The sequence below is a fragment of the Mixophyes fleayi genome, chromosome 1, assembly GCF_038048845.1.
Source record: "Mixophyes fleayi isolate aMixFle1 chromosome 1, aMixFle1.hap1, whole genome shotgun sequence".
In the NCBI taxonomy this organism is placed as follows: Eukaryota; Metazoa; Chordata; class Amphibia; order Anura; family Limnodynastidae; genus Mixophyes; species Mixophyes fleayi.
The window spans coordinates 361,966,989-361,992,420 of NC_134402.1; positions in this window are offsets into that span (position 1 = coordinate 361,966,989).

Consider the following 25,432-nt stretch of genomic DNA (forward strand, 5'->3'; position numbering starts at 1 on the left):
AGTGCTAAAAATTATTTAGTAGATACTGCTGACAGATATGACTTTTGACAGCCAGAAATATTAATGCACAATTAGGGAGGACACCCCAAAAACACTGAGGAGTGCTAAAAATTATTTAGTAGATACTGCTGACAGATATGACTTTTGACAGCCAGAAATATTAATGCACAATTAGGGAGGACACCCCAAAAACACTGAGGAGTGCTAAAAATTATTTAGTAGATACTGCTGACAGATATGACTTTTGACAGCCAGAAATATTAATGCACAATTAGGGAGGACACCCCAAAAACACTGAGGAGTGCTAAAAATTATTTAGTAGATACTGCTGACAGATATGACTTTTGACAGCCAGAAATATTAATGCACAATTAGGGAGGACACCCCAAAAACACTGAGGAGTGCTAAAAATTATTTAGTAGATACTGCTGACAGATATGACTTTTGACAGCCAGAAATATTAATGCACAATTATGGGGGACACCCCAAAAGCGCTGGGGAGTGCCAAATATGAAGAAAAAATAATAAACCTCTATCCTCCTCTCTGCACTAGCGATTTTGGTTAGAGCAATTGCAAGAACAATATTGTATTCTCTGTCCCTGCTCTAATTAGCCTATGACTACACCCTGCTCTCTCCCTCTGTCAAATGGCGATGGATTGCTGTGGAGGCGTGTATTTATAAAGTTGAAGTATCGCGAGAACCGAGTCCCGAGATCCGACAACGTCACAATGACGTTCGGCCTCGATTTGGATTCGGAATGGGCGGGAGAGTAGCGAGCTGCTCAGCTCGGTACTCGGATACCCAAAGTTCGGGTGGGTTCAGTTCTCGGAGAACCGGACCCGCCCATCTCTAATTAAAATGCAGTTAAAATCAGTTGCACTCACCTCCCAGGTATAGGGGTTTAAATCTAGCAAAGGCTGGCTTGTGAGCCACACCCAAATATGCCTAAATAGGCTTGATGGACAGCTGCTATGACAAAAAGGCAATATTTTGAAACAAAACCAGAGAAAAATATACCCGCGCTCGGTATATCCCACATTATATATGGTACCAGCTGCTTGGCAACAAGCCCGCGCTCGGTATATCCCATATTGTGTGTGGTACCAGCTGCGTGGCAATATAAATGCCCATATATGTATACAAAACAGAAAGAAAGTTGTCAGCGCTTATCCTTTAAACTGCATATCTGTGTGTGTCTAGCAAAATGAAAACATGAGGTATTAGTTCATATTTTGATCAAAAGACTTAAGCCTGCATCCCACGTCAAGGGTACCTCATTATATGCAGGTCCTACACTGACCTATATGCTTTAAACATAATAATATTAGATATGGGCGGCCTAAACCGAACCCACCCGAACATTGGGGTACTCTCGCGCCTGTTAGGATTCCAAAAACGAGGGAAAACGTCGTTGGATTTCACGAGTTTTGGAATCAATAAATTCCCACCTCCACGGCATTCAAGCGCCATTTGAGAGAGGGACAGAGAAGGGTTAGGTCACAGTAGAGCAGGCAAAGTGATAGAGTAGAAATAGGAGGATGGGTATTTTTCTGAATTTGCACTACAAAGTGTTTGGGATCTCATATACCCACTTTTAAGAAAGCTGTATTTTTCTGAGTGCTGAAATCCCAGTATAGCACTGTATTTTTCTGAATTTGCACTAATAAGTGTAGGGTCTAATATACACCCTTATAGAAGAGCTCCTTTGGTCTTTTTTTATTAATCTACAAGTCTCTGCAGGATTTTTTTTCTTAATTTGTACTACTAAGTGTAGGGTCACACTGAGTTTGCTGGGAATTTCAATGGCTCTTTTTAGTGCATTCCCTGGCACCCGGGATTGGTGTGTGTCTGATAAAAGCATGCATCCCGGGAGGGGGGGGGGGGGGCTCGTTGCCATGTATTAGCTGTAGAATTGCCTCACTTATCCAAGAAACAGGTGGAGCGATCAAATGAACCATAACTGGTTTCATGATCCAAGGACAATTCCATCTTGCACCACTTTTCTATACTGCCACTGCTATGTGGCAATGTGTCCTAGGTGTGCTATGAACTGTCGTGTGTTTGAGTCATTGCTCTGTCGCTTACCATCCAGCCAGGTCGCTGCAGTATTTGGCAGAAAGTGTGTGAAAAGCATATTGTGACCTGTGAGATGGTAAAAATTGAATGGCAATCACTGGAATTTAGTGATAGTGAGGTTAATAATAATGTAGGTACAAAATAATACATAAATTATGTGATTTTACCCCAAAAAATGAAATTTTATAAAAAAAAAATAGCTAACCAAAACACATTAGGGCGGTTTTGGCAAAACCAAAACTCGAAGCTAATCCAGATCCAAAACCAAAACACGGGGGTCAGTGAGCATCTCTAATATATATATATATATATATACACAGGTATTAAATCCTTCATGTAGGATAAACCATTAATACAAGCCCTCCTTGCAAAAATCTCAAGTTACTTTGCGTTTTCATAGTTTCACTGATCACAACACAAAACTGGTCAGTTGTGATGTAGTTTCTTATATTTATACAGATATATAGACATTGCCTCCAGAATTGCAGCCTTTGGAGAGTGACATTGCATGAAACATCCAAATACAGGGAATTGTGTCATCGCTTCTTTTTACATAGCGCCAATCATATTATGCAGCTCTATACAGAGAATATTTGTCATTCACATCAGTCCTTGTCCCATTGGAGCTTACAGTTTATATTCCCTAACACACACACACACACACGTTCATTGTTGCCAGACCTATCAGTATGTTTTTGGACTGTAGAAGGAAACAGGGGCGCTTAGAGGTAACCCGTGCAAACAGGATGTCTTCGTAGCATCCAATATTTCTAGATCAATAAAACTGTAGCAATTTTAAACCGGCATTAATAAAACAATATATTCGTGCAGCATGGCATACACCGGAGAGAATATCCTCAGTAATGTTCTCTGTACGATAGTATAACTGTACGAATCAATACTGTTATAGCCTCGGATCAATATGTACACTTATCTTTATCATCTGTAGTGTGACCTATAGTTTGGTTGGTTATCTGTTTGCAGCCTACAGATATTGGTAGCAATGTCAAAAACACAGCTTTACGCACGTCCCAGTGTCTGTGTGACAAAAATATTTACAACCAATTTACATATGATGAGAAAAAATACGTTTTTTGAATTCGGCGCAGGATTTGTAGCTCAATGACTTTACAAGGTGTTACATTATATTATTTTGGTAAGATGGTCAAGAATCATTTATTTAAAGGAAATTATTATTGTGGTTTTTTTAATCTACAGGTTGAATTTTGTCTCATTATTTTCTATTTAAGGTTAGTTATTACATTCCTATACATTGTACTTTTCTAATTTTATTATTATTGCAGCAAGTGTTTTTTGTTTGATTTTTTTCTGAGGTCAAGCATTTTGGACCCCCCCTTCTGGAAATCCTGTGTTTGCCTTGGTACCCTACTCTGCCCCCCCCCCATTGCGGATCTGCATTATCTCTCAGAATCTATGTTTAAGGAGATCCTTTCTCTGTCGCTAATCCGGGGGTGTCATAATGACTGTCGCAGTAATGGACGCACTCTGAGATTACTAGATTTACTAAAGGGTGGTTTGCTCAAACCACCGATTTTTGCCTATTTTTCTGGTGGTTTTGAAACCGCCGGAATTACTAAAGCCCAAACTGCCGTTAAAATGACCAGAATTGACATTTTTCAAAACCACCACTTTACAACTTGCCATCCCGATTTCAACAATGATGAACATACAAACAGCCGGATTTACTAAGCTGGACTTTTCAAAAAACCGCCGCAAAACCGCCATCCAAACTGCCAAAATGAAAGAGGTGGTTGTGAGAGGTGAGATTGTTCAGACTGCTGCTGTTTGAGCTATTGTGCCATTCAGAACATAAGAGGATGCACCATTGACATTTAAATTATTTGGGCAATAATTATTTTTTTTATTAAGGGGCAAAATTAATTTAATATTAAATTATGAGGGAATTTTTTGGTTTCATATTTTTTTAAGCGGACACTATTATAGCATTATATTATGTGGGAAATGTGAATATATATTATTAGCTGATTGATAATGGTGGATATTATTTATGTTGCACAATTTGTCATTACATATTGCCCGAATAATATAATAATTAAATAAATTTATCCCTTTAATATAATGACATTTTTTCCCCCTCATAAGTTAATATTAAAATAATTTTGCCCCTTAATCAATACATAATGATTGCCCAAATAATTTAAATGTCAATGGTGCTTCCTATTATGTTCTCAATGGCAAAATAGTTCAATCAGCACGTTTGAGCAAGCAAGCCATTCTGAAGCAGGTATTAAAACTGTCTTGTCATGTCTGTTGGATGGCGGTTTTGATTCTTAGTAAATATACAGTAAAATATAGAGAAACTGGCAGAGGCTGAAATATGGTAAATAGATGCTCGTCCAGCAAATACGCCACAGAAGATGGCTCCTGCCAGACTCACTTCGTTGGGGATACAGAGATGAGTCTGGTTGGGGACACGGAAAGAGTTATGGTTGGGGTAACTTATAAGGTTATATTTTGTTGGTGCCTCTTATGTACACAAATAAATTGCTCAGAGATGACAGTTTATCTTTAATTGTTGCTAATCCAGATTTAATGGGTCATGTAGATTTGGACACACAGTGCGGTTTGCTGTGAATAATACGCTTTTTACTCCTGCGCGTGTGCACTGGTTACGGTTGTGGCAATATGAAGACTGAACCGCATCTTGCCCTTAAGACCCCTCGAGGCTCATTATGATTGAAAAGGCAGAAGTGGAAAGGAGGCCATCTGTAAGCGTAAGCAAAATACGTTATGGGTGTGTTGGAGCAAAATACGACTTTTTACAGTATAATGGCCACACAATTTATTTAACTTTTTTTTTTTTTTAACAATTCTTTAGTTATATTTAAAAAGAATAATGGCAATTTTGACAGACAAATAATCTGGCAAAAGAACATCCCCTATGGCTGAACTTGAATTTCTATAATCGAGGTATTAAAACTGAACCTAGCTATTTGTGAGTTAGGCAGGGAGTAAAATATATTAAGATCATGAGGACCACAACCCTTCCAGTGGACCAGATACTGCAGATCTCTCCTGGATCTGCAGGAGTCAGTGATTGATTGAGTAATATATTCCTTCTGGCCCTTCTACCTCTACTGCAGGAGGAAGAACCATCTTTCATTGGGCAAATGGATCCTTCGCCACCAGTTTCAGAAGAGAGACATGAATCGCGAATCAAACTGATGTAGAAATGACATGAATGGGATTTCTGTTTTTATATTTTAGGCTTATACCCTCCACCACCTCTGGTTATACTTTCAACACTTATTAGTAACATGAGGTCAGAGCCTATTATGACATCAGATCAGGTGACATAGTTTCCATGGAGACCATTATGATGAAATGATCATGAGACTGTATATAAAGGACCAGAAACTGCTGCAGTCAGTCAATCAGGATGTCAGTTGGGAGGGTGACGCCGAGGATCACTGATACCAGTGAAGAGAATGAAAATCAGGGTTGCTCAAGTAACTTGTTCTTTTAACAGTTACTGCGTGGGATCCCGTGCTCTCTTCGAATGTTGCAGGATTGTGTGAGCCCTATAGGCAAGACCCAATCACATTCCAGTTCTAATATATGGATGTTATTCTGTAGAGGTAAGTGAGAAGCATTAATTGTATCTGTATAGGCTCCCTTCCCTCTTCTGTAAAGATGATTTAAATTGTAAGCCCTAGTGGGCAGGATTCATCTCATTAGATAGTAAGCTCCATTGAGTAGGGCTCCCTCCCCTATTCTGTGTAAATGAATCAAATTGTAAGCCCTAGTGAGCAGGATTCATCTCATTAGATTGTAAGCTCCATTGAGCAGGGCTCCCAACCCTGTTCTGTGTAAATGAATCAAATTGAAAGCCCTAGTGGGCAGGATTCATCCATAGCCGGATTAAGGGGGGGGCACAGGGGGCACATGCCCCGGGCCCTCCTCTCTCCGAGGGCCCCCCGCCGCTGCGCGCATAACTTCTACTGATTTTTTTTTTACAAAATTGAACTCTTTATTTTTTTTGGCGGCGGTGGCGGCGCCGGCGGGAGGGGGGGGGGGGGGGTTCGGGGCTCCCTTCGTTGGTGGGGGGAGCCAGGTAGTAGGAAAAAAAAAAAGATACACTACTCACCTCACCGCGGCGCTGGCATCCCTCCTCCTCCCTCCTCTCTGCACTGTTGATACTGAATGACAGGCATGACGTCATCAAGTCACGCCTGTCATTCAGTGAGGAGCAGCGCGGAGAGGACCAGGAAAGAAAAAAGAAGACAGAAGAGAGGAGAAGAATGAAGCTAACAGAAAGATAAGTAAAAAAAAAAGGGAATAATGCAGAAAGGCACTATGGAGGAAATAGGAAAGAAGAGAGGCACAGTATGGAGGTAAAAGGAAAGAAGAGAGGCACAGTATGGAGGAAATAGGAAAGAAGAGAGGCACAGTATGGAGGTAAAAGGAAAGAAGAGAGGCACAGTATGGAGGAAAAAGGGGGAGAAGAGAGGCACAGTATGGAGGTAAAAGGGGGAGAAGAGAGGCACAGTATGGAGGTAAAAGGAAAGAAGAGAGGCACAGTATGGAGGAAAAAGGGGGAGAAGAGAGGCACAGTATGGAGGTAAAAGGGGGAGAAGAGAGGCATAGTATGGAGGTAAAAGGAAAGAAGAGAGGCACAGTATGGAGGAAAAAGGAAAGAAGAGAGGCACAGTATGGAGGTAAAAGGAAAGAAGAGAGGCACAGTATGGAGGTAAAAGGAAAGGAGAAGCACAGTATGGAGGAAAAAGGGGGAGAAGAGAGGCACAGTATGGAGGTAAAAGGGGGAGAAGAGAGGCACAGTATGGAGGTAAAAGAGGAAGAAGAGAGGCACAGTATGGAGGTAAAAGGGGGAGAAGAGAGGCACAGTATGGAGGTAAAAGGAAAGAAGAGAGGCACAGTATGGAGGAAAAAGGAAAGAAGAGAGGCACAGTATGGAGGAAATAGAAAAGAAGAGAGACACAGTATGGAGGTAAAAGGAAAGAAGAGACAGTATGGAGGTAAAAGGAAAGAAGAGAGGCACAGTATGGAGGTAAAAGGGGGAGAAGAGAGGCACAGTATGGAGGTAAAAGGAAAGAAGAGAGGCACAGTATGGAGGTAAAAGGAAAGGAGAAGCACAGTATGGAGGAAAAAGGGGGAGAAGAGAGGCACAGTATGGAGGTAAAAGTGGGAGAAGAGAGGCACAGTATGGAGGTAAAAGAGGGAGAAGAGAGGCACAGCATGGAGGTAAAAGGAAAGAAGAGACACAGTATGGAGGTAAAAGGGGGAGAAGAGAGGCACAGTATGGAGGTAAAAGGAAAGAAGAGACACAGTATGGAGGTAAAAGGAAAGAAGAGAGGCACAGTATGGATGTAAAAGGAAAGAAGAGAGGCACAGTATGGAGGTAAAAGGAAAGAAGAGAGGCACAGTATGGCTGTAAAAGGAAAGAAGAGAGGCACAGTATGGAGGAAAAAGGAAAAAAGAGAGGCACAGTACGGAGGAAAAAGGAAAGAAGAGAGACACAGTATGGAGGTAAAAGGGGGAGAAGAGAAGCACAGTATGGAGGTAAAAGGGGGAGAAGAGAGGCACAGTATGGAGGTAAAAGGAAAGAATAGAGGCACAGTATGGAGGTAAAAGGAAAGGAGAAGCACAGTATGGAGGAAATAGGGGGAGAAGAGAGGCACAGTATGGAGGTGAAAGGGGGAGAAGAGAGGCACAGTATGGAGGTAAAAGAAAAGAAGAGAGGCACAGTATGGACGTAAAAGGAAAGAAGAGAGGCACAGTATGGAGGTAAAAGGAAAGAAGAGAGGCACAATATGGAGGAAAAAGGAAAGGAGAAGCACAGTATGGAGGAAAAAGGGGGAGAAGAGAGGCACAGTATGGAGGTAAAAGGCGGAGACGAGAAGCACAGTATGGAGGTAAAAGGGGGAGAAGAGAGGCACAGTATGGAGGTAAAAGGAAAGAAGAGAGGCACAGTATGGAGGTAAAAGGAAAGGAGAAGCACAGTATGGAGGAAAAAGGGGGAGAAGAGAGGCACAGTATGGAGGTAAAAGGGGGAGAAGAGAGGCACAGTATGGAGGTAAAAGGGGGAGAAGAGAGGCACAGTATGGAGGTAAAAGGGGGAGAAGAGAGGCACAGTATGGAGGTAAAAGGAAAGAAGAGAGGCACAGTATGGAGGAAATAGGAAAGAAGAGAGGCACAGTATGGAGGAAATAGGAAAGAAGAGAGGCACAGTATGGAGGTAAAAGGAAAGAAGAGAGGCACAGGATGGAGGAAAAAGGAAAGAAGAGAGGCACAGTATGGAGGTAAAAGGAAAGAAGAGAGGCACAGTATGGAGGTAAAAGGAAAGTAGAGAGGCACAGTATGGAGGAAAAAGGAAAGAAGAGAGGCACAGTATGGAGGAAAAAGGAAAGAAGAGAAACACAGTATGGAGGTAAAAGGGGGAGAAGAGTAACACAGTATGGAGGTAAAAGGGGGAGAAGAGAGGCACAGTATGGAGGTAAAAGGAAAGGAGAAGCACAGTATGGAGGAAAAAGGGGGAGAAGAGAGGCACAGTATGGAGGTAAAAGGGGGAGAAGAGAGGCACAGTATGGAGGTAAAAGAGGGAGAAGAGAGGCACAGTATGGAGTTAAAAGGAAAGAAGAGAGGCACAGTATGGAGGTAAAAGGAAAGAAGAGAGGCACAGTATGGAGGTAAAAGGGGGAGAAGAGAGGCACAGTATGGAGATAAAAGGGGGAGAAGAGAGGCACACTATGGAGGAAAAAGGGTGAGAGGAGAGGCACACTATGGGGGAAACGGTGGAGAAGAGAGGCACAGTAAGGAAAAAGGGGGAGAGGCACAGCATGAGAAAAAAGGGTGGAAAGAAGAGAGGCACAGTATGGAGGAAAAAGGAAAGAAGAGAGGCACAGTATGGAGGTAAAAGGAAAGAAGAGAGGCACATGATGGAGGAAATAGGAAAGAAGAGAGGCACAGTATGGAGGAAATAGGAAAGAAGAGAGGCACAGTATGGAGGTAAAAGGAAAGAAGAGAGGCACATGATGGAGGAAATAGGAAAGAAGAGAGGCACAGTATGGAGGAAATAGGAAAGAAGAGAGACACAGTATGGAGGTAAATAGAAAGAAGAGAGGCACAGTATGGAGGTAAAAGAGGAAGAAGAGAGGCACAGTATGGAGGTAAAAGGGGGAGAAGAGAGGCACAGTATGGAGGTAAAAGGAAAGAAGAGAGGCACAGTATGGAGGAAAAAGGAAAGAAGAGAGGCACAGTATGGAGGTAAAAGGAAAGAAGAGAGGCACAGTATGGAGGTAAAAGGAAAGAAGAGAGGCACAGTATGGAGGAAAAAGGAAAGAAGAGAGGCACAGTATGGAGGAAATAGGAAAGAGAGAGACACAGTATGGAGGTAAAAGGGGGAGAAGAGAGGCACAGTATGGAGGTAAAAGGAAAGAAGAGAGGCACAGTATAGAGGTAAAAGGAAAGGAGAAGCACAGTATGGAGGAAAAAGGGGGAGAAGAGAGGCACAGTATGGAGGTAAAAGGGGGAGAAGAGATGCAAAGTATGGAGGTAAAAGAGGAAGAAGAGAGGCACAGTATGGAGGTAAAAGAGGAAGAAGAGAGGCACAGTATGGAGGTAAAAGGAAAGAAGAGAGGCACAGTATGGAGGAAATAGGAAAGAAGAGAGGCACAGTATGGAGGAAATAGGAAAGAAGAGAGGCACAGTATGGAGGTAAAAGGAAAGAAGAGAGGCACAGGATGGAGGAAATAGGAAAGAAGAGAGGCACAGTATGGAGGTAAAAGGAAAGAAGAGAGGCACAGTATGGAGGTAAAAGGAAAGAAGAGAGACACAGTATGGAGGTAAAAGGAAAGAAGAGAGACACAGTATGGAGGTAAAAGGAAAGAAGAGAGACACAGTATGGAGGTAAAAGGAAAGAAGAGAGGCACAGTATGGAGGTAAAAGGAAAGAAGAGAGGCACAGTATGGAGGAAAAAGGGGGAGAAGAGAGGCACAGTATGGAGGTAAAAGGAAAGAAGAGAGGCACAGTATGGCGGAAAAAGGAAAGAAGAGAGGCACAGTATGGAGGTAAAAGGAAAGAAGAGAGGCACAGTATGGAGGAAAAAGGAAAGAAGAGAGGCACAGTATGGAGGAAAAAGGAAAGAAGAGAGGCACAGTATGAAGGTAAAAGGGGGAGAAGAGAAGCACAGTATGGAGGTAAAAGGAAAGAAGAGAGGCACAGTATGGAGGTAAAAGGAAAGAAGAGAGACACAGTATGGAGGAAAAAGGAAAGAAGAGAGGCACAGTATGGAGGAAATAGGAAAGAAGAGAGACACAGTATGGAGGTAAAAGGGGTAGAAGAGAGGCACAGTATGGAGGTAAAAGGAAAGAAGAGAGGCACAGTATGGAGGTAAAAGGAAAGGAGAAGCACAGTATGGAGGAAAAAGGGGGAGAAGAGAGGCACAGTATGGAGGTAAAAGGGGGAGAAGAGATGCACAGTATGGAGGTAAAAGAGGAAGAAGAGAGGCACAGTATGGAGGTAAAAGGGGGAGAAGAGAGACACAGTATGGAGGTAAAAGGAAAGAAGAGACACAGTATGGAGGTAAAAGGAAAGAAGAGAGGCACAGTATGGAGGTAAAAGGAAAGAAGAGAGGCACAGTATGGAGGAAAAAGGGGGAGAAGAGAGGCACAGTATGGAGGTAAAATGGGGAGAAGAGAGGCACAGTATGGAGGTAAAAGGAAAGAAGAGAAGCACAGTATGGAGGAAAAAGGGGGAGAAGAGAGGCACAGTATGGAGGTAAAAGAAAAGAAGAGAGGCACAGTATGGCGGAATAAGGAAAGAAGAGAGGCACAGTATGGAGGTAAAAGGAAAGAAGAGAGGCACAGTATGGAGGAAAAAGGAAAGAAGAGAGGCACAGTATGGAGGAAAAAGGAAAGAAGAGAGGCACAGTATGGAGGTAAAAGGGGGAGAAGAGAAGCACAGTATGGAGGTAAAAGGAAAGAAGAGAGGCACAGTATGGAGGAAAAAGGGGGAGAAGAGAGGCACAGTATGGAGGTAAAAGGAAAGAAGAGAGGCACAGTATGGAGGAAAAAGGAAAGGAGAAGCACAGTATGGAGTAAAAGGGGGAGAAGAGAGGCACAGTATGGAGGTAAAAGAGGAAGAAGAGAGGCACAGTATGGAGGTAAAAGGGGGAGAAGAGAGGCACAGTATGGAGGTAAAAGGAAAGAAGAGAGGCACAGTATGGAGGAAATAGGAAAGAAGAGAGGCACAGTATGGAGGAAATAGGAAAGAAGAGAGGCACAGTATGGAGGTAAAAGAAAAGAAGAGAGGCACATGATGGAGGAAATAGGAAAGAAGAGAGGCACAGTATGGAGGAAATAGAAAAGAAGAGAGACATAGTATGGAGGTAAAAGGAAAGAAGAGAGACACAGTATGGAGGTAAAAGGAAAGAAGAGACACAGTATGGAGGTAAAAGGAAAGAAGAGAGGCACAGTATGGAGGTAAAAGGAAAGAAGAGAGGCACAGTATGGAGGTAAAAGGAAAGAAGAGAGACACAGTATGGAGGTAAAAGGAAAGAAGAGAGACACAGTATGGAGGTAAAAGGAAAGAAGAGAGACACAGTATGGAGGTAAAAGGAAAGAAGAGACACAGTATGGAGGTAAAAGGAAAGAAGAGAGGCACAGTATGAAGGTAAAAGGAAAGAAGAGAGGCACAGTATGGAGGAAAAAGGGGGAGAAGAGAGGCACAGTATGGAGGTAAAAGGGGGAGAAGAGAGGCACAGTATGGAGGTAAAAGGAAAGAAGAGATGCACAGTATGGAGGAAAAAGGGGGAGAAGAGAGGCACAGTATGGAGGTAAAAGGGGGAGAAGAGAGGCACAGTATGGAGGTAAAAGGAAAGAAGAGAGGCACAGTATGGCGGAAAAAGGAAAGAAGAGAGGCACAGTATGGAGGTAAAAGGAAAGAAGAGAGGCACAGTATGGAGGTAAAAGGGGGAGAAGAGAAGCACAGTATGGAGGTAAAAGGAAAGAAGAGAGGCACAGTATGGAGGTAAAAGGAAAGAAGAGAGGCACAGTATGGAGGAAAAAGGAAAGAAGAGAGGCACAGTATGGAGGTAAAAGAAAAGAAGAGAGGCACAGTATGGAGGTAAAAGGAAAGAAGAGAGGCACAGTATGGAGGAAAAAGGAAAGGAGAAGCACAGTATGGAGGTAAAAGGGGGAGAAGAGAGGCACAGTATGGAGGTAAAAGAGGAAGAAGAGAGGCACAGTATGGAGGTAAAAGGGGGAGAAGAGAGGCACAGTATGGAGGTAAAAGGAAAGAAGAGAGGCACAGTATGGAGGAAATAGGAAAGAAGAGAGGCACAGTATGGAGGAAATAGGAAAGAAGAGAGGCACAGTATGGAGGTAAAAGAAAAGAAGAGAGGCACAGTATGGAGGAAAAAGGGGGAGAAGAGAGGCACAGTATGGAGGTAAAAGGGGGAGAAGAGAGGCACAGTATGGAGGTAAAAGGAAAGAAGAGAGGCACAGTATGGAGGAAAAAGGGGGAGAAGAGAGGCACAGTATGGAGGGAAAAGAGGAAGAAGAGAGGCACAGTATGGAGGTAAAAGGGGGAGAAGAGAGGCACAGTATGGAGGTAAAAGGGGGAGAAGAGAGGCACAGTATGGAGGTAAAAGGAAAGAAGAGAGGCACAGTATGGAGGAAATAGGAAAGAAGAGAGGCACAGTATGGAGGAAATAGGAAAGAAGAGAGGCACAGTATGGAGGTAAAAGAAAAGAAGAGAGGCACATGATGGAGGAAATAGGAAAGAAGAGAGGCACAGTATGGAGGAAATAGAAAAGAAGAGAGACATAGTATGGAGGTAAAAGGAAAGAAGAGAGACACAGTATGGAGGTAAAAGGAAAGAAGAGACACAGTATGGAGGTAAAAGGAAAGAAGAGAGGCACAGTATGGAGGTAAAAGGAAAGAAGAGAGGCACAGTATGGAGGAAAAAGGGGGAGAAGAGAGGCACAGTATGGAGGTAAAAGGGGGAGAAGAGAGGCACAGTATGGAGGTAAAAGGAAAGAAGAGAGGCACAGTATGGAGGAAAAAGGGGGAGAAGAGAGGCACAGTATGGAGGTAAAAGGGGGAGAAGAGAGGCACAGTATGGAGGTAAAAAGGGGGAGAAGAGAAGCACAGTATGGAGGTAAAAGGGGGAGAAGACAGGCACAGTATGGAGGTAAAAGGAAAGAAGAGAGGCACAGTATGGAGGAAAAAGGAAAGAAGAGAGGCACAGTATGGAGGTAAAAGGAAAGAAGAGAGGCACAGTATGGAGGTAAAAGGAAAGGAAAAGCACAGTATGGAGGAAAAAACGGGAGAAGAGAGGCACAGTATGGAGGTGAAAGGGGGAGAAGAGAGGCACAGTATGGAGGTAAAAGAAAAGAAGAGAGGCACAGTATGGAGGTAAAAGGAAAGAAGAGAGGCACAGTATGGAGGTAAAAGGAAAGAAGAGAGGCACAGTATGGAGGAAAAAGGAAAGGAGAAGCACAGTATGGAGGTAAAAGGGGGAGAAGAGAGGCACAGTATGGAGGGAAAAGAGGAAGAAGAGAGGCACAGTATGGAGGTAAAAGGGGGAGAAGAGAGGCACAGTATGGAGGTAAAAGGAAAGAAGAGAGGCACAGTATGGAGGAAATAGGAAAGAAGAGAGGCACAGTATGGAGGAAATAGGAAAGAAGAGAGGCACAGTATGGAGGTAAAAGAAAAGAAGAGAGGCACATGATGGAGGAAATAGGAAAGAAGAGAGGCACAGTATGGAGGAAATAGAAAAGAAGAGAGACATAGTATGGAGGTAAAAGGAAAGAAGAGAGACACAGTATGGAGGTAAAAGGAAAGAAGAGACACAGTATGGAGGTAAAAGGAAAGAAGAGAGGCACAGTATGGAGGTAAAAGGAAAGAAGAGAGGCACAGTATGGAGGAAAAAGGGGGAGAAGAGAGGCACAGTATGGAGGTAAAAGGGGGAGAAGAGAGGCACAGTATGGAGGTAAAAGGAAAGAAGAGAGGCACAGTATGGAGGAAAAAGGGGGAGAAGAGAGGCACAGTATGGAGGTAAAAGGGGGAGAAGAGAGGCACAGTATGGAGGTAAAAGGAAAGAAGAGAGGCACAGTATGGCGGAAAAAGGAAAGAAGAGAGGCACAGTATGGAGGTAAAAGGAAAGAAGAGAGGCACAGTATGGAGGAAAAAGGAAAGAAGAGAGGCACAGTATGGAGGTAAAAGGAAAGAAGAGAGGCACAGTATGGAGGAAAAAGGAAAGAAGAGAGACACAGTATGGAGGTAAAAGGGGGAGAAGAGAAGCACAGTATGGAGGTAAAAGGGGGAGAAGAGAGGCACAGTATGGAGGTAAAAGGAAAGAAGAGAGGCACAGTATGGAGGTAAAAGGAAAGGAGAAGCACAGTATGGAGAAAAAAGGGGGAGAAGAGAGGCACAGTATGGAGGTAAAAGGGGGAGAAGAGAGGCACAATATGGAGGTAAAAGAGGGAGAAGAGAGGCACAGTATGGAGGTAAAAGGGGGAGAAGAGAGGCACAGTATGGAGGTAAAAGGAAAGAAGAGAGGCACAGTATGGAGGTAAAAGGAAAGAAGAGAGGCACAGTATGGAGGAAAAAGGGGGAGAAGAGAGGCACAGTATGGAGGTAAAAGGCTAGAAGAGAGGCACATGATGGAGGAAATAGGGAAAGAAGAGATGCACAGTATGGAGGAAATAGGAAAAGAAGAGAGGCACATGATGGAGGAAATAGTAAAGAAGAGAGGCACAGTATGGAGGAAAAAGGGGGAGAAGAGAGGCACAGTATGGAGGTAAAAGGAAAGAAGAGAGGCACAGTATGGAGGTAAAAGGAAAGAAGAGAGGCACAGTATGGCTGTAAAAGGAAAGAAGAGAGGCACAGTATGGAGGAAAAAGGAAAGAAGAGAGGCACAGTATGGAGGTAAAAGGAAAGAAGAGAGGCACATGATGGAGGAAATTGTAAAGAAGAGAGGCACAGTATGGAGGAAAAAGGGGGAGAAGAGAGGCACAGTATGGAGGTAAAAGGAAAGAAGAGAGGCACAGTATGGAGGTAAAAGGAAAGAAGAGAGGCACAGTATGGAGGTAAAAGGAAAGAAGAGAGGCACAGTATGGCTGTAAAAGGAAAGAAGAGAGGCACAGTATGGAGGAAAAGGAAAGAAGAGAGGCACAGTTATGGAGGAAAAAGGAAAGAAGAGAGACACAGTATGGAGGTAAAAGAGGAGAAGAGAAGCACAGTATGGAGGTAAAAGGGGGAGAAGAGAGGCACAGTATGGAGGTAAAAGGAAAGAAGAGAGGCACAGTATGGAGGTAAAAGGAAAGGAGAAGCACAGTATGGAGGAAAAAGGGGGAGAAGAGAGGCACAGTATAGAGGTAAAAGGGGGAGTAGAGAGGCACAGTATGGAGTAAAAGGAAAGAAGAGAGGCACAGTATGGAGGTAAAAGGAAAGGAGAAGCACAGTATGGAGGAAAAAGGGGGAGAAGAGAGGCACAGTATGGATGTAAAAGGAAAGAAGAGAGGCACAGTATGGAGGTAAAAGGAAAGAAGAGAGGCACAGTATGGCTGTAAAAGGAAAGAAGAGAGGCACAGTATGGAGGAAAAAGGAAAGAAGAGAGGCACAGTATGGAGGAAAAAGGAAAGAAGAGAGACACAGTATGGAGGTAAAAGGGGGAGAAGAGAAGCACAGTATGGAGGTAAAAGGGGGAGAAGAGAGGCACAGTATGGAGGTAAAAGGAAAGAAGAGAGGCACAGGTATGGAGGTAAAAGGAAAGGAGAAGCACAGTATGGAGGAAAAAGGGGGAGAAGAGAGGCACAGTATGGAGGTGAAAGGGGGAGAAGAGAGGCACAGTATGGAGGTAAAAGAAAAGAAGAGAGGCGCAGTATGGAGGTAAAAGGAAAGAAGAGAGGCACAGTATGGAGGTAAAAGGAAAGAAGAGAGGCAGAGTATGGAGGAAAAAGGAAAGGAGAAGCACAGTATGGAGGTAAAAGGGGGAGAAGAGAGGCACAGTATGGAGGTAAAAGAGGAAGAAGAGAGGCACAGTATGGAGGTAAAAGGGGGAGAAGAGAGGCACAGTATGGAGGTAAAAGGAAAGAAGAGAGGCACAGTATGGAGGAAATAGGAAAGAAGAGAGGCACAGTATGGAGGAAATAGGAAAGAAGAGAGGCACAGTATGGAGGTGAAAGGGGGAGAAGAGAGGCACAGTATGGAGGTAAAAGAAAAGAAGAGAGGCACAGTATGGAGGTAAAAGGAAAGAAGAGAGGCACAGTATGGAGGTAAAAGGAAAGAAGAGAGGCACAGTATGGAGGAAAAAGGAAAGGAGAAGCACAGTATGGAGGTAAAAGGGGGAGAAGAGAGGCACAGTATGGAGGGAAAAGAGGAAGAAGAGAGGCACAGTATGGAGGTAAAAGGGGGAGAAGAGAGGCACAGTATGGAGGTAAAAGGAAAGAAGAGAGGCACAGTATGGAGGAAATAGGAAAGAAGAGGGCACAGTATGGAGGAAATAGGAAAGAAGAGAGGCACAGTATGGAGGTAAAAGAAAAGAAGAGAGGCACATGATGGAGGAAATAGGGAAAGAGAGAGGCACAGTATGGAGGAAATAGAAAAGAAGAGAGACATAGTATGGAGGTAAAAGGAAAGAGAGAGACACAGTATGGAGGTAAAAGGAAAGAAGAGACACAGTATGGAGGTAAAAGGAAAGAAGAGAGGCACAGTATGGAGGTAAAAGGAAAGAAGAGAGGCACAGTATGGAGGAAAAAGGGGGAGAAGAGAGGCACAGTATGGAGGTAAAAGGGGGAGAAGAGAGGCACAGTATGGAGGTAAAAGGAAAGAAGAGAGGCACAGTATGGAGGAAAAAGGGGGAGAAGAGAGGCACAGTATGGAGTAAAAGGGGGAGAAGAGAGGCACAGTATGGAGGTAAAAAGGGGGAGAAGAGAAGCACAGTATGGAGGTAAAAGGGGGAGAAGACAGGCACAGTATGGAGGTAAAAGGAAAGAAGAGAGGCACAGTATGGAGGAAAAAGGAAAGAAGAGAGGCACAGTATGGAGGTAAAAGGAAAGAAGAGAGGCACAGTATGGAGGTAAAAGGAAAGGAAAAGCACAGTATGGAGGAAAAAACGGGAGAAGAGAGGCACAGTATGGAGGTGAAAGGGGGAGAAGAGAGGCACAGTATGGAGGTAAAAGAAAAGAAGAGAGGCACAGTATGGAGGTAAAAGGAAAGAAGAGAGGCACAGTATGGAGGTAAAAGGAAAGAAGAGAGGCACAGTATGGAGGAAAAAGGAAAGGAGAAGCACAGTATGGAGGTAAAAGGGGAGAAGAGAGGCACAGTATGGAGGGAAAAGAGGAAGAAGAGAGGCACAGTATGGAGGTAAAAGGGGGAGAAGAGAGGCACAGTATGGAGGTAAAAGGAAAGAAGAGAGGCACAGTATGGAGGAAATAGGAAAGAAGAGAGGCACAGTATGGAGGAAATAGGAAAGAAGAGAGGCACAGTATGGAGGTAAAAGAAAGAAAGAGAGGCACATGATGGAGGAAATAGGAAAGAAGAGAGGCACAGTATGGAGGAAATAGAAAAGAAGAGAGACATAGTATGGAGGTAAAAGGAAAGAAGAGAGACACAGTATGGAGGTAAAAGGAAAGAAGAGACACAGTATGGAGGTAAAGGAAAGAAGAGAGGCACAGTATTGGAGGTAAAAGGAAAGAAGAGAGGCACAGTATGGAGGAAAAAGGGGGAGAAGAGAGGCACAGTATGGAGGTAAAAGGGGGAGAAGAGAGGCACAGTATGGAGGTAAAAGGAAAGAAGAGAGGCACAGTATGGAGGAAAAAGGGGGAGAAGAGAGGCACAGTATGGAGGTAAAAGGGGGAGAAGAGAGGCACAGTATGGAGGTAAAAGGAAAGAAGAGAGGCACAGTATGGCGGAAAAAGGAAAGAAGAGAGGCACAGTATGGAGGTAAAAGGAAAGAAGAGAGGCACAGTATGGAGGAAAAAGGAAAGAAGAGAGGCACAGTATGGAGGTAAAAGGAAAGAAGAGAGGCACAGTATGGAGGAAAAAGGAAAGAAGAGAGACACAGTATGGAGGTAAAAGGGGGAGAAGAGAAGCACAGTATGGAGGTAAAAGGGGGAGAAGAGAGGCACAGTATGGAGGTAAAAGGAAAGAAGAGAGGCACAGTATGGAGGTAAAAGGAAAGAAGAGAGGCACAGTATGGAGGAAAAAGGGGGAGAAGAGAGGCACAGTATGGAGGTAAAAGGGGGAGAAGAGAGGCACAGTATGGAAGTAAAACGGGGAGAAGAGAGGCACACTATGGAGGAAAAGGGGTGAGAGGAGAGGCACACTATGGGGGAAAAGGGGGAGAAGAGAGGCACAGTAAGGAAAAAGGGGGAGAGGCACAGCATGAGAAAAAAGGGTAGAAAGAAGAGAGGCACAGTATGGAGGAAAAAGGAAAGAAGAGAGGCACAGTATGGAGGTAAAAGGCTAGAAGAGAGGCACATGATGGAGGAAATAGGAAAGAAGAGAGGCACAGTATGGAGGAAATAGGAAAGAAGAGAGGCACAGTATGGAGGTAAAAGGAAAGAAGAGAGGCACATGATGGAGGAAATAGTAAAGAAGAGAGGCACAGTATGGAGGAAAAAGGGGGAGAAGAGAGGCACAGTATGGAGGTAAAAGGAAAGAAGAGAGGCACAGTATGGAGGTAAAAGGAAAGAAGAGAGGCACAGTATGGCTGTAAAAGGAAAGAAGAGAGGCACAGTATGGAGGAAAAAGGAAAGAAGAGAGGCACAGTATGGAGGTAAAAGGAAAGAAGAGAGGCACATGATGGAGGAAATAGTAAAGAAGAGAGGCACAGTATGGAGGAAAAAGGGGGAGAAGAGAGGCACAGTATGGAGGTAAAAGGAAAGAAGAGAGGCACAGTATGGAGGTAAAAGGAAAGAAGAGAGGCACAGTATGGCTGTAAAAGGAAAGAAGAGAGGCACAGTATGGAGGAAAAAGGAAAGAAGAGAGGCACAGTATGGAGGAAAAAGGAAAGAAGAGAGACACAGTATGGAGGTAAAAGGGGGAGAAGAGAAGCACAGTATGGAGGTAAAAGGGGGAGAAGAGAGGCACAGTATGGAGGTAAAAGGAAATAAGAGAGGCACAGTATGGAGGTAAAAGGAAAGGAGAAGCACAGTATGGAGGAAAAAGGGGGAGAAGAGAGGCACAGTATAGAGGTAAAAAGGGGAGAAGAGAAGCACAGTATGGAGGTAAAAGGGGGAGAAGAGAGGCACAGTATGGAGGTAAAAGCAAAGAAGAGAGGCACAGTATGGAGGTAAAAGGAAAGGAGAAGCACAGTATGGAGGAAAAAGGGGGAGAAGAGAGGCACAGTATGGAGGTAAAAGGGGGAGAAGAGAGGCACAGTATGGAGGTAAAAGGAAAGAAGAGAGGCACAGTATGGAGGTAAAAGGAAAGAAGAGAGGCACAGTATGGAGGAAAAATGAAAGAAGAGAGGCACAGTATGGAGGTAAAAGAAAAGAAGAGAGGCAGAGTATGGAGGTAAAAGGAAAGAAGAGAGGCACAGTATGGAGGAAAAAGGGGGAGAAGAGAGGCACAGTATGTAGGTAAAAGGGGGAGAAGAGAAGCACAGTATGGAGGTAAAAGGGGGAGAAGAGAGGCACAGTATGGAGGTAAAAGGGGGAGAAGAGAGGCACAGTATGGAGGTAAAAGGAAAGAAGAGAGGCACAGTATGGAGGAAAAAGGGGGAGAAGAGAGGCACAGTATGGAGGTAAAAGGGGGAGAAGAGAGGCACAGTATGGAGGTAAAAGGGGGAGAAGAGAGGCACACTATGGAGGAAAAAGGGTGAGAGGAGAGGCACACTATGTGGGAAAAGGGGGAGAAGAGAGGCACAGTAAGGAAAAAGGGGGAGAGGCACAGCATGAGAAAAAAGGGTGGAAAGAAGAGAGGCACAGTATGGAGGAAAAAGGAAAGAAGAGAGGCACAGTATGGAGGTAAAAGGGGGAGAAGAGAGGCACAGTATGGAGGTAAAAGGAAAGAAGAGAGGCACAGTATGGAGGAAAAAGGGGGAGAAGAGAGGCACAGTATGTAGGTAAAAGGGGAGAAGAGATGCACAGTATGGAGGTAAAAGGAAAGAAGAGAGGCACAGTATGGAGGAAAAAGGGGGAGAAGAGAGGCACAGTATGTAGGTAAAAGCGGGAGAAGAGATGCACAGTATGGAGGTAAAAGGGGGAGAAGAGAGGCACAGTATGGAAAAAGTGAGAGAGGCACAGCATGAGAAAAAAGGGTGGAGAAAGGCACAGTATAAGAAAAAATGGTGAGAGACACAGCATGAGGAAAAAGGGGGGGAGACACAATAGTGGGAACAATTAATTTAAGATAGGGTGGTTTGGGGAGAATGAGGTCCCTTTATTAAATGTGCCTATGAATTATTTAATGGCAGTGACTGTTGTGGGAAATAGGTATATTTCTGAAATGTAAATACTATTAATTTATTTCTGGGGCTGTTTGTAGGGAGGGAAATAGGTTTATTTATTAAATGTGAATACTATTATTTTGGCTGGAGGAAGGCCTAATTATTAATCATGGGAGGTATTGATTTAATGCCGGGGGTGGCTGTAATTTTCTAAATGTACCCATTTTTTTTTCCAAATAGGGCCCCTAACATTCTAGGATCCAGACAAGCCGCAACTAAAGAAACCTGCAGCACAGGTGGTGAAAGTGAGAAGAACACGTAGGAGAGAGCAGCAAAGTCTGTGAAATATTGTGATTCTAGTGGGACAATCCCAATTTTTGGTGACCATTCAATGGTGTACACAACAATGCAGTTTTTTTGTCTGTAGGAGGGTGGCCTGGCCATGCCCAGTGATGCATTATCAATGGTATTTTAATTTGCGGTATAATTGCTAGTTTTAATGTGTATTATAAATTTTATTTTTAAAGTGCGTTATCATGCTAGTTTTAGCGTGCGGTATCATTGCTAGTTTTAGTGTACATTATCAATGGTATTTTTAATGTGTGATATCATTGCTAGTTTTAATGTGTGGTGTCAATACCCATTTTAATGTGGTGTTTTGATGATTGTTTTAATGTACAGTATTTTAGTTTGTGGAAGCAATGATTTTTCTTATGCAGACAACCTAAGCGAGCCCTCTGGGAGAGCTGTAAGTGTCATACTGTGGGCTGTAGGTGATGTAATGCAGGATGTGTCACTATGCCCTTAATTTTATATCTTAGGGGCCCCCCTGTCTTAAGTGCCCCGGGCCCCCCAAAGCCTTAATCCAGCTCTGGATTCATCTCATTAGATTGTAAGCCCCATTGAGCAGGGCTCCCTCCCCTGTTCTGTGTAAATGAATCAAATTGTAAGCCCTAGTGGGCAGGATTCATCTCATTAGATTGTAAGCTCCATTGAGCAGGACTCCCTCCCCTGTTCTGTGTAAATGAATCAAATTGTAAGCCCTAGTGGGTTGGATTCATCTTATTAGATTGTAAGCTCCATTGAGCAGGGCTCCCTCCCCTGTTCTGTGTAAATGAATCACATTGTAAGCCCTAGTGGGCAGGATTCATCTCATTAGATTGTAAGCTCCTAGGAGCAGGGCTCTATCCCCTGTTCTGTGTGGATGAATCAAAAAGTAATCCCTAGTGGGCAAGATTCATCTCATTAGATTGTAAGCTCCTAGGAGCAGGGCACCCTCCGTTTTATTTCTCTACAGAGCTATATATGATCCAGGATGAATATTGATTGCCATACGTGGAGTCAGGAAGAAATTATTTTTCCCTCTTTGAGAAAAATGAAATGTCTCTGAGGGGTTTTTCGCCTTCCTCTGGATCTATAAGAAGAGTAACTGAAGCCAGATTACCGAAAGCTGAAACAGGACCGGAACAATGGACATTATTACCAGAAATACTGGTGAATTTCACCTGTATGGATTAGCAAACATTTCAACTTTACACGTTATCTCTGCAGCCCCTTAATGCCCAGAGGGAAGGGCAGTCCTCACAGCCATGGTTCCCCAGAGGTTTCCTCCACAGGGGGTTTTTTCCTCTCCTGAGCGCTGAAGGATGACTCTTCGTGAGTCCAGGGGTATCCGTTAACATGGTTCTCTTATAGAACAAGTTTGTAAAAGACAGGACAATGTTCAAACATGCGTTCCAAATTTTATGCAGAATAACAAATGAATGTCTTAATTTGAAATAAAACATCAGCAATATTTCAATTGCATTTCTGAATATTGTTAAATAAAAAAAAATTGAAAATAAACTTTGTGTGATTCTTGTTTAAATTAAGCTGCACACACTCAAACACAAGTATCAAATTAGGTATAACTAGGTAACTGGTTGGTTATCAATGGAGTTCTGGGAGAATGGGGAGGTGATGATTGTGAGAGGACGGATAGGGCTCCGGCCATACTTCCAGTCTCATCAGAGCCTGATTTTGGGAAGAGTGACTGGGAGAACAAATAGCTTCCTGCTGGTCTGCATGGTCACCCCCCATAAGCCAAGACTAAGGGGTGCCCATAAGAAGCACACACACAGGGACCCTGGAGTCCTATTGGAGGCCCTGAGTACCACGGATACAGACTGCCAGCTGATATACAGAGGAGGCTCATTTATAACCAATCAGTGGTTCAGCAGGACATGAGACGTCCCCATCCCGCACTACTCTTTGATGCTATCTCATGTTAGGAATTCTGGGAAAGTGGTTTATTCTGCAAAAATACCAGATGGAAATAAGAATGGAAAGAAGGGTCACATGACTACTGGGTAATCATTATGAATACAGGTACAGTTGAGGATTATTTTATTTGGAAACCATTAACCATATAAAAAAGAAAATCAGAAAGGAAGATAATTGCTGCTATTTGGTGATAATGTCATGCACACAGACATGATCAGAAAGTGTCTCCTTCAGTTACTGTGAGGAGCTCTGCTTCACAACTGTCAGGAGGAGAGGAATGCCAGGGGTAGTAACTTGAAAGACTGGGGTCTATTTATAATTTAGTATATTTAAGGCAAAGTGCTTCAAAATTCAGAAATAATCCCTTCTTCAGATAGCATAGTCCTGTGTATTTTGGATAATAGATCCCATAGCAGTAGTGTAAAATAAGGTAATGGTGATAGGTGATTTCTCAGCCTCTTGGTCACACTATGGGTAATCCCACTCCTACAGACATTGGCTAATTAATAACAGTAATATATATTTACATAAAACTGTGTGTATAACATACATAAAAAAATACATACATAAATATGTAATGGTTGTAATGGGACTTTTCCAGAAAAAAACAACAGCTTAGTGTATTGTTAAATAAAATGAAATTCTTAATGTGTGGACTGCTTTAGTATTCTTTAATGCACAAGTTGTTAGATACCTGGGTACAGTGTGGGTCTAAGTAAACGCCACTAACCTGAGCGCATACACTACGATTTTTCTAGATTTGCTTTTTAGGAGCTGCAAAACTTGTTTCTGATACTTTTAAAAATGGCTTTGTATAGCTTATAATGAAAAATATAAGTGGATACATTTTCATATGAATGTAACTCTTGTACATCTTAAGTGCAAAACCAAGCAAGACAATTGTCTGAAAAGCGCATTTTCTCTGATAAGTGCAGACTGTAGTTAAACGCAAAGAGAGAGTTCACCACAAGAAAGCAGGATATCAAGGTATATTTTTACAATTTGTTTTTCGTTGTTGTAAGTATCAAATAAAAGTTTTTTTATTTTTTTTAATACTACTTTTTAGTAGTATGTAGTGTCTGACCACTGTATTAATACACTACAGTACTATACTCATATAGCCTTAATTAGTGCTAGTTAAATAGTTTTCAATCCTTTCATATTAGTATCAGTATCCACATATAGTTGAAATAAACCTCAATTAGTGAGTGTTCCGTAATTGGTGATGCCAACCGGTATACATCATCTGGAACCACCTAGAGGGTGAATGCCGCTGTCCCAGATGTAAACGAGATACTCATTTGGAAGCCCAGATTCTGGATCTAAACGTACAACTGGCAAAACTGATGTTCAGTGACTACATGGAGAGGAGTTTGCTGCTAGCTGAGCAGACAGACGCTGGTTAGGACCAGTAAAGAAAGGGGTTTAAACATGGGAGAATAGGATCCTGAGCAAGTACTGGTTAGGGCCAGTATAGAAGGGGGTGGAGACATGGGAGAGCAGGATACTGGGTATGCACTGGCTAGGGCCAGTATAGAAGGGGGTGGAGACATGGGAGAGCAGGATCCTGGGTATGCACTGGATAGGGCCAGTATAGAAGGGGGTGGAGACATGGGAGAGCAGGATCCTGGGTATGCACTGGATACCGCCAGTATGGAAGGTGGTGGAGACATGGGAGAGCAGGATCCTGGGAAGGCACTGGATAGGGCCAGTATAGAAGGGTGTGTGGACATGGGAGAGCAGGATCCTGGGTATGCACTGGATAGGGCCAGTATAGAAGGGGGTGGAGACATGGGAGAATAGGATCCTGGGAAAGCACTGAATAGGGCCAGTATAGAAGGGTGTGGAGACATGGGAGAGCAGGATCCTTATTAGGCCCTGGATAGGGCCAGTATAAAAAGGGGTGGAGACATGGGAGAGCAGAATCCTGGGTATACGGGTATGCACGGACTAGGGCCAGCATAGAAGGGGGGGGGTGTTATTTATAGACTGTGAAAAGAGAGAGGATGCGACTATCATCATTTCCAAATCCTGTACCTGATTTATGTAGGTGCAAAATTTACATCTCGTATCATATCCTACAAACATACATAATGTATGTATGTAACTAGCTGGACTTGCATCTACATACTGTTCCTTTATTGCACTTGCTCGTTAATGCACCTGAGATGCCTATCCAAGTGCAATGGCCAAAATGTGCAGGATACGTGCAACTCTAAGGGTGGACTCTTGTGCAACTCTGAGGGTAGACTCTTGTGCAACTCTGAGGGTGGACTCCGGGCTGTGCGTCAATTTCATTTCACACCCATCTGTACTCCACATAATCCAAATAATTGCACTAAGTTAGGCTCTGGTTGTACATCTGCAAAAGCCCAAAATACTTCCCAATTAAAGTATAAGCCGAGATCCTACTATACTGTGTATTATCTGTATTGCACGCAAGCACTTTAACAGACATGGGGGTAAATGTATTAAGCTCCGGGTTCTTCAACACCCGTGAGTTCGGCGTCTTCAGCGCTTAAATTTAAAGCGGCGCTGTCTTGTAAAGGGAAACTTCCCTTTACAAGGCAGCGCTGCTTTAAATTTAAGCGCTGAAGACGCCGAACTCGCGGGTGTTAAAGAACCCGGGGCTTAATACATTTACCCCATGATGTTATATAATATATAAAGACATATAGATATATATATATATA